Genomic DNA, 7,563 nt, shown 5'->3' with positions numbered 1-7,563 from the left:
CTTCTACAGTCTGCTCTTTAACTGTACTATTTTCTGCAATTTCAGCTGTTAACTTTATTTTCTCTGTAAGTGTTTTTCTCCCCAGAAGAAGCTACAACAACGTTCTGCTGAGCTGTGGTGGCCTCATGGAGGGGGGCATCGTCTAGCACACTGCTGCTAACCACTAAAACATTCTCCCTCTCCTGATAATGGCTTTCTGCTTTCCTTGACGTTGGATGTGCTAATACTAGTTTATCCGTTTAATTATAGATACACTAGGATAAATACAATAAAGTTTATCTTTCACCAAATAGAATATTTACTAAGACATCACAATATAACTATAGACACATTACTAGTCTTTGTGAGTGTGCCTGCGTGCGTGTGTGTGTGTGTGTGTGTGTGTGTGTGTGTGTGTGTGTGTGTGTGTGTGTGTGTGTGTGTGTGTGTGTGTGTGTGTGTGTGTGTGTGTGTGTGTGTGTGTGTGTGTGTGTGTGTGTGTGTGTGTGTGTGTGTATCTGCTCTGTCTTCTCCATGCCCAGTGAGTCGTGGAGGATGGCTGCTTATATTGAGCCGGGATTCTCTGGAGGTTTCTTCCTGTTAAAAGGGAGTTTTCCTCTCCACTGTCGCTTTATGCTTGCTTAGTATGAGGATTGCTTGATGCAATTTGCTGGGTTCCTTATATACGTAGGGAAAATTATTTCTGATTGGCCTAATGGAATGTTTATTATGTGAAGTGCCTTGAGAGGACACTTGTCGTGATTTGGCGCTATATAAATAAACTTGAATTGAATTGAAATGACCCCATATTCCCATCCCTTTCCCACAAATATAAAAACAACTGTGACAGTTACATCCCCCATTCCACAACACACACACACGCGCGCGCGCGCACACACACACACACATACACACAACCTAAAAAACAGCATAAGTAAACACTAGGCTGAGTTCAGATGGGTTGGGTAATGAATGACACACCATCAGATAAGCCATCTGCCTTGGCAGTAGTGAATCAACGCCAGCAGCCAAAGCACCAAACCAGGGCGCCCAGGGAGGGAGGGCAGAACCCCCCGCCACCGCCTAAGCACACCCTGGGAGCACCCAGGCCGCCACATTTGACCACCACCCCGAGGTAGAGGGCCCCACAGAGGAAACACTGGTATGATTAAAATAAATAAAATGAAAATAAATAAATACGTAATAATATGATTATTAATAATGATAGCTAATATGGATAGTAAAATAACTAATTAAAACTGATTAAAGACATAGTAAAACACTAAAACATAAATGTCTAATACCACCAAAATGAAAATAATAAAATAAATAAGTTAATTAATAAAACAGGAAATGCAGCTAAAAACAGATATCAGTTAAAAGCTAAAAAGGTGAGTCTTGAGCCTGCTCTTAAAAACATGAACATTCTCTATGACCCTGAGGTCCTCTGGCAGCCTGCTCCAGAGACGTCCACAAAATTGGAAGGACGCCTCATCGTGGGAACGTGTCCTGACTTTAAGGATGAGAAGAAGACGCCTGCCAGAGGAGCGCAGAGGCCACAAGGGTTTGTAAGGTAAAAGTAGTTCTGAAAGATATGAAGGCCCAAGACCATTAATACACTAAAATCGATCCTGAAACATACGGGGAGCCAGTGCAGTGACTCTACAGCTGGTGTAATGTGCTCCCGCATCCTGGTCTTAATCAGGACACGTGCTGCAGAGTTTTGTAGAAGTTGTAAGCCTGAAATGCTCTTTTTGGGAAGACCAGAAAGCAGGGCATTACAGTAGTCTATTCTACTGGTGATAAAAGCATGCATCAGCAGTGTTGGGCAAGTTACTTCAAAACTGTAATGCATTATTTATTACGTGTTACCCTCATTTTAAAGTAATTCATTACATTACAATATTACTGATTTTAAAATGTAAGGCATTACATTACTTTTGCATTACTTTAAGTTACTTTCACCAAAACAACTTCAACATGAATCTGGTAATGTGACGCTCAGTGAGCTCATGACATATATGTGAAAAGTGATGTGGTGTCTGAGCTAGGAAACAGTCAGATATAATAACAGTGCTTTAAAATGATTGTTTACTAAATAAAAGCAACAACAATCTGTACTCTCAGCACGCTGCCATCTTATATTAACTGAGCAGGGAGTGGGGTGGTGGGGGCTCCAAGCCTATATTTGCCTTGGTCCCCAAATGCCTTGATATGGCCCTGGATGTGGGACTGACTTCTGGAGTGATCTGATTCTATCACATGTATAAATATTAAATGCTTATATATTATTGCTTTTCACTGGTAAAAATGTGTATTGGGGATAAATCTACCTACGTTTTTCTTTTAAAACACTTAGTTTTGTTTTCTTGATTTTATTTGAATCCTTTCCTGCCCTTTCTCTCTCTAACCTTCCTGCATAGTGCATGTTTTCTCCGTCTTCCAGAAAAACTGTTTCCTAGATTTCTTACTTTCTAACTAATCAGCCAAAGGGATCTACCCACACTGTAAAATAAAACATATTGTTTCAACTTAAAAATACGAGTGAAAGGGCTGCATTAAAATTTTGAGTTAAATGAAAAAACAAAATTTGTTGTCTTAACGTTACCATATATTATCACAAATTAAACTCTCTTGTTATACCAACATGTTTTTAAGTTAGTTTAATTTATAATCAAGAGTTGATTCAACTTCTTTTAGTTTTTTTAACTTTAACCACAATTAATAATTTTACGTTGTCAAAACTAGTTTGGGTATTGAGAGAACTGACTGGTACAGTCCGTGTAATCCATAAATGTATGTTGACTCAATTTAAAAGTATCAATTCATTTGGAAGAAATGTTTAAGTCAACTTAACTAAATCATTTAAAACATTTGCCATATCGCAAAAAGATGGGGGCACTGTATATTGGAAATTTAAAACATTTATAGGATTAATTTATGTACATTTCACACAAAATGATCCATTTAGTGATAAATTTCACCTCTAAAAACAGAAGCAATACACACATGTTCATCAGCTCAGCTAGTTTATTTATTTATTTAGCAGTAATGAAGTTACAGCTCTGCAACATTTACTGAAGCTGTTTTGTTTTGTAATGAATAGTGAAAACGTTTTAGAACAGTCTGCACTCAAAAAAAAACATTAACACAGCATCAAGGTCTTATAGTTAGAACATATTTAGTGTCTTAAATGAGACAAGTAATTGCACATTAACTCAAGTGCATACACTTTTAAAGCATCTAACAAAACCTTGCACAAATAAAAACAATAAAATAAAATTCAAAATGATACAATTCAAAATAGTAGTTCTAAACAAATAGTGCACATTTTAATCTTGTCATCTATCATTTGGTCTTATGTTGACCTCTTTATTGCAATACTTTTTATCAACCTATGCATTTGATTGGCTTTGAACTGATATGACTATATTTTCTGATGGAATAAACCTAAACAGATGAAATAACAAAACAAGAATTCCAAACCATGTGCCAAACTTCTATATGACCTTTGGAACAATGTTTAACAGGAAACGTTGAGTGCTTTCAAAAAGCTCAGACATCCATGAGTCATGAGATGAGACATTTCAGGAGAATCTACATGGTTTTTTGTAATAGTCTGTTTCTCAAACCATGCACAAGGGAGGAACACTGACCTCCGCCGATGTTCATCAGGACCTTTTGAAAAACTTCAAATGTGTACCTGAGTTCCTTTGGATAGTCTATATTAAAGGCAAAAAGCAGACCCATCAGTAGAGCAATGGCATGAGGAATGTCTTCCACATCAGGCAGGACCACTTGTTCCTCAAGAATGACTGATGTGGCAATGATGTCCTCTCCATCTTTCACCAGCAGAACTCCAATTTTCATTCCCCGAGTGAGTGTGGCTTCCTCGTCAATGGCCTACACAAGTTATAAAGCAAATTACTCACTATGACCCCTTGCAATATTTGGATAATTCTACAGACAACCTTGTTAAAAGGAGACTAGGCGGTTTTGCTTGTTTTTAGTGCCCCCTTGTGTCTGTCTGTGGTCAAAGCAGAATTGAAACGTACTGTATCTCCTCGCTGTGCGTTTGCCCTTTTAAAGGCATACTTTGCAACTTTTTCATATTTCAGAGTTTCCCCCAGCGCTTAGCAGGCTTTGTTTGCCCATCCGCCAGGCTAAGCGTCATGCCCGCCCCCTCTCCCCGACACGAACTGCACAACAGTCCTCCATCAGCTGATACTGGTGAGAAACAGCAGCGGAACGTGTGCAACCCCCCCACCCCCCCTCTCATGGAGAGCTGCAGAACAGAGGGCGGTAAAGGTTGGTTTATGCTTGACGCGTCCGCGAGGTCCGCACGGAAAAGTTGCGTCATTTTAACAACCACGGCCCTCCACCGCATCTCCACACGGCCCAAAACTTCCGCAACGTGCACCTAGGAAATTTTCTAACCACGCGGACGGTCGGACGCGGAAAAACATGGCGGACCGGCAAGAACTAGTATGGCAGAGGTTGGTAAATACAGACATTTGTATGATTCAGCTCTCAGAGATCACCGTGATCAACATGTTGTTAATAATTCTTGGAGAGAAATAGCTCGCACTGTCGGAAAAGACGAGGAGGCTGTTAAAAATGCTGAAATGTCATGTTGTAAACAGTAATTTCTACTTCTACTATGGTGTAGTGTTGGATGCATGCCGTAGAGCTCCATGCTGCCCCCTACAGTTTAGGAGAATATTGGCTCACCGCAGAGACGAGCCGCATGAACCATAAACGCTGCGAGTTGTGAAGCGTGTTCCATCCGCGAGCCGCATCACCAAGCGGAAAGTAAATGCGTCAAGCATAAACCAAGCTTAAGGGTCTGTGTGACATTTCATCACCCCAGCAAAGGTTCATTTTAGCACATACTGGCTCCAGAAAGTGATTTAATAATGTGAAAAAGTTGCATAGTATGGCTTTAAAACCCTTCTTTGTATAACTACATCTAATATCACATCACTACTTTCACTTATAAAGAAATTGTTCAAAGATCATTTTTGATACAAATGCTCACCTGAACAGTCTTGAATGCATTTGAAGGATCATCCTTGAGAAAATACGGAAGGCACCGGAAGAACAACTGACCTCTTCCTCAGCATAGAGGACTGAGAAAAAAAAAAGACAAAACAACTAATTATAAAGAGAATAACAAATTATTGATATCCTGATTCTTTTATTCTGTTTTCTATATTTAATTGATTAGTTGGACATTTTCACTTCAAATAATTCTTTCAAACCTGTACTGCAATAGAAGTCTGCTACAGAATTTGTGTTGACTGACAGTTTTTCTGTTTTTGTTTTATTGGGAGGGGGATTCGGCAGCCTTTTGCCATTTTTTTAATTCTAAATACTATAGTTTTCGGAATAGAATTTTTCTGATAAGTTTTTCCAACTCTGACCTATCACTATAGGAAAGCTACCGGGGTTGTGGTAATTCTGTGTAGAAACATGCTTTTTTTTTTTTGCTAAATTTACACAGGCAGATTGTTTCAAAGATAATTACAATTTGATGGATTTCCTAAAAGGCATGACTGAATTCTATTCACCCAAAGACAATAACCCAACAAAATGTTAACATAATTTTCTTCTTCTCTATATTAGAAAATAGAAAATACTGTTAAATACTGAAAACTGGTAAAACTGTAAATAATCTCCAAAGGAAATGTTACTAATACTAACAAAAATATGTGAACATTTATTTGCTTACGTCATCAAGACATTTAAGCTGCCTGCTTAGTCCAGCTGATTTCCCACTCTTGGCCTTGAATAGCTCCAGGAACCTTGGCAAATGCTGATCCAGTCCACTGAAGAAAGACTTCTTAGGTCAACAGATGTCAGCTGAGCAAACTGGAAATCACACACACAGCATAAGTCTAAAATGACCGGTAGTGTCAAAATAAAAGTCTGTTACATAGATGCGATTTATTATCGATGTAGATGATGTCCACGCGTGTAACCTCACGGCTGATTTACCCTCAGCATGGTTCGACAAGTGTTTTTCACGGTTTTAACCCTGGTAGTGGAGAGGCACGGCAGTATACATGACATCAAACAGAGATCTTGAACGTGATGTAAATTGTCTTCTTGGTTTAATGGCGGATGGCATAAACAAACCGAGACATTCGAAGTCTCGTGGGATTGTTATCGCGCGAGTTTAGCGAGGAGAACGGCTGAGATGCTGCGAGATTCCGCTGCTGTTTCGCGCCACAGATGCGCCCATGTGGACCCGGCTTTGAGCATTTAGCATTTAGCTTAATTTTATGAGTATACATTTTCGGGAAAAAGGTTAATTAACGTGTTACTTAGTAAACATTTCCCAAAACAATTTCCCCGCCAACCCTGCTATGCTAACCAACAAACAGCGAGTTACCTACTTCTAACGTTCAAATATAAGATATACTAAGTTGCATTCAACATTAAACTTAGAATTACACGATTTACTTTCAGGTTCAAACCTTTTATTTATTCATTACACTATGACTAATCGAGCTAATGCTATTTAACAACTAACACATTCAACATAAAACCAAAGAAAACTTACCAAAGTGGTGGGCCTCTGTTGAACTGGTTCAGTGTCACCTTTAGATGGACAAAGTAGTTGGTTTTAACCCTAATTGGAGTCGTTAGTCCTTCTGAAGCAAACCGACAGAACATTGCCCACGTGAGACTTCTTGACTGAGCCCAAACTCCGTGGACTTCTTCTTCCGTCATCATAGGCACCTGCGAAACAAACTTTGTGCCACTTACCGCCACCCAGTGGACATACATTTTAATGCTCAAAAGTCAAGTAGACTTGGATAATTTATTTGACTGGACATAAAATTATTGTTTAACATTTTTAGTGTTGTTGAGATGTGTTTAACTAATTATTCTAATTTATCACAACAACAATACAAAAGCCTTGTTATATTAACATGAAATCAAACGTTGGGACAACAACAAGGGGTAAATGCAATTTACAGTGCAACGCAAAAAAAAAGCTTAATATGCGCTGCGCTCCAGCAGCAATGAGTTGAAATAAATAAATTATATTATATATTATCAAATTATATATATTTATAAATAAAGCTTTGATGATTGATTGATTGATTGATTGATTGATTGATTGATTGATTGATTGAAATCACCGGGGCACAGATTATGAACTCAGCTGAAAAGTACATGAAGTACCAGAGAATAAGGGCTGATATAAATGATCGCAAACGAATTAATTTGTTTTGGCAGAGCGATTTTGTGAATATAACAGCGGCCGCACGCAGCTGGAGTATTTGAGCCGTTACCGCTGCGTCCTCTCTGCTCATAGAATGCCTGCAAAGCTGAGTCCATAAATGACGTCATATATGTGGATACTGGATCTTTTTTCAGGCTTCCCACAATTTGAATCTTTAGGAAACCGACATCTTGATTCTGGGTTTAAAAATGCATTGTAATTACTGCGTTACTGACAATTGTAGCGAGTAAATATTACCATTTTCTTTCCCTGTAATGCCTAACATTAACACATTACAGCAAAAAGCAATGCATTACAGTAATTAATTATTTTTTGTATCGCGTTACTCC

General features: G+C 38.6%; 1 long non-coding RNA gene across 1 annotated transcript; it reads right to left on the bottom strand.

Moving 5' to 3' along the window:
• Positions 1–2,687: 2,687 nt before the first annotated feature.
• Positions 2,688–7,126, bottom strand: LOC129153158 (uncharacterized). Its single transcript, XR_011521454.1, has 4 exons — positions 6,545–7,126; positions 5,711–5,850; positions 5,018–5,108; positions 2,688–3,882 (listed from the first exon to the last, which is right to left on the bottom strand). It is a non-coding gene; the product is annotated as an uncharacterized lncRNA (long non-coding RNA).
• Between the last annotated feature and the right edge of the window lie 437 nt (positions 7,127–7,563).

This window comes from Nothobranchius furzeri, chromosome 9, assembly GCF_043380555.1.
Source record: "Nothobranchius furzeri strain GRZ-AD chromosome 9, NfurGRZ-RIMD1, whole genome shotgun sequence".
NCBI classification, from domain to species: domain Eukaryota; kingdom Metazoa; phylum Chordata; class Actinopteri; order Cyprinodontiformes; family Nothobranchiidae; genus Nothobranchius; species Nothobranchius furzeri.
The sequence above is the reverse complement of the archived record's forward strand: the minus strand, read 5'-3'. Positions and strand labels throughout refer to the sequence as shown.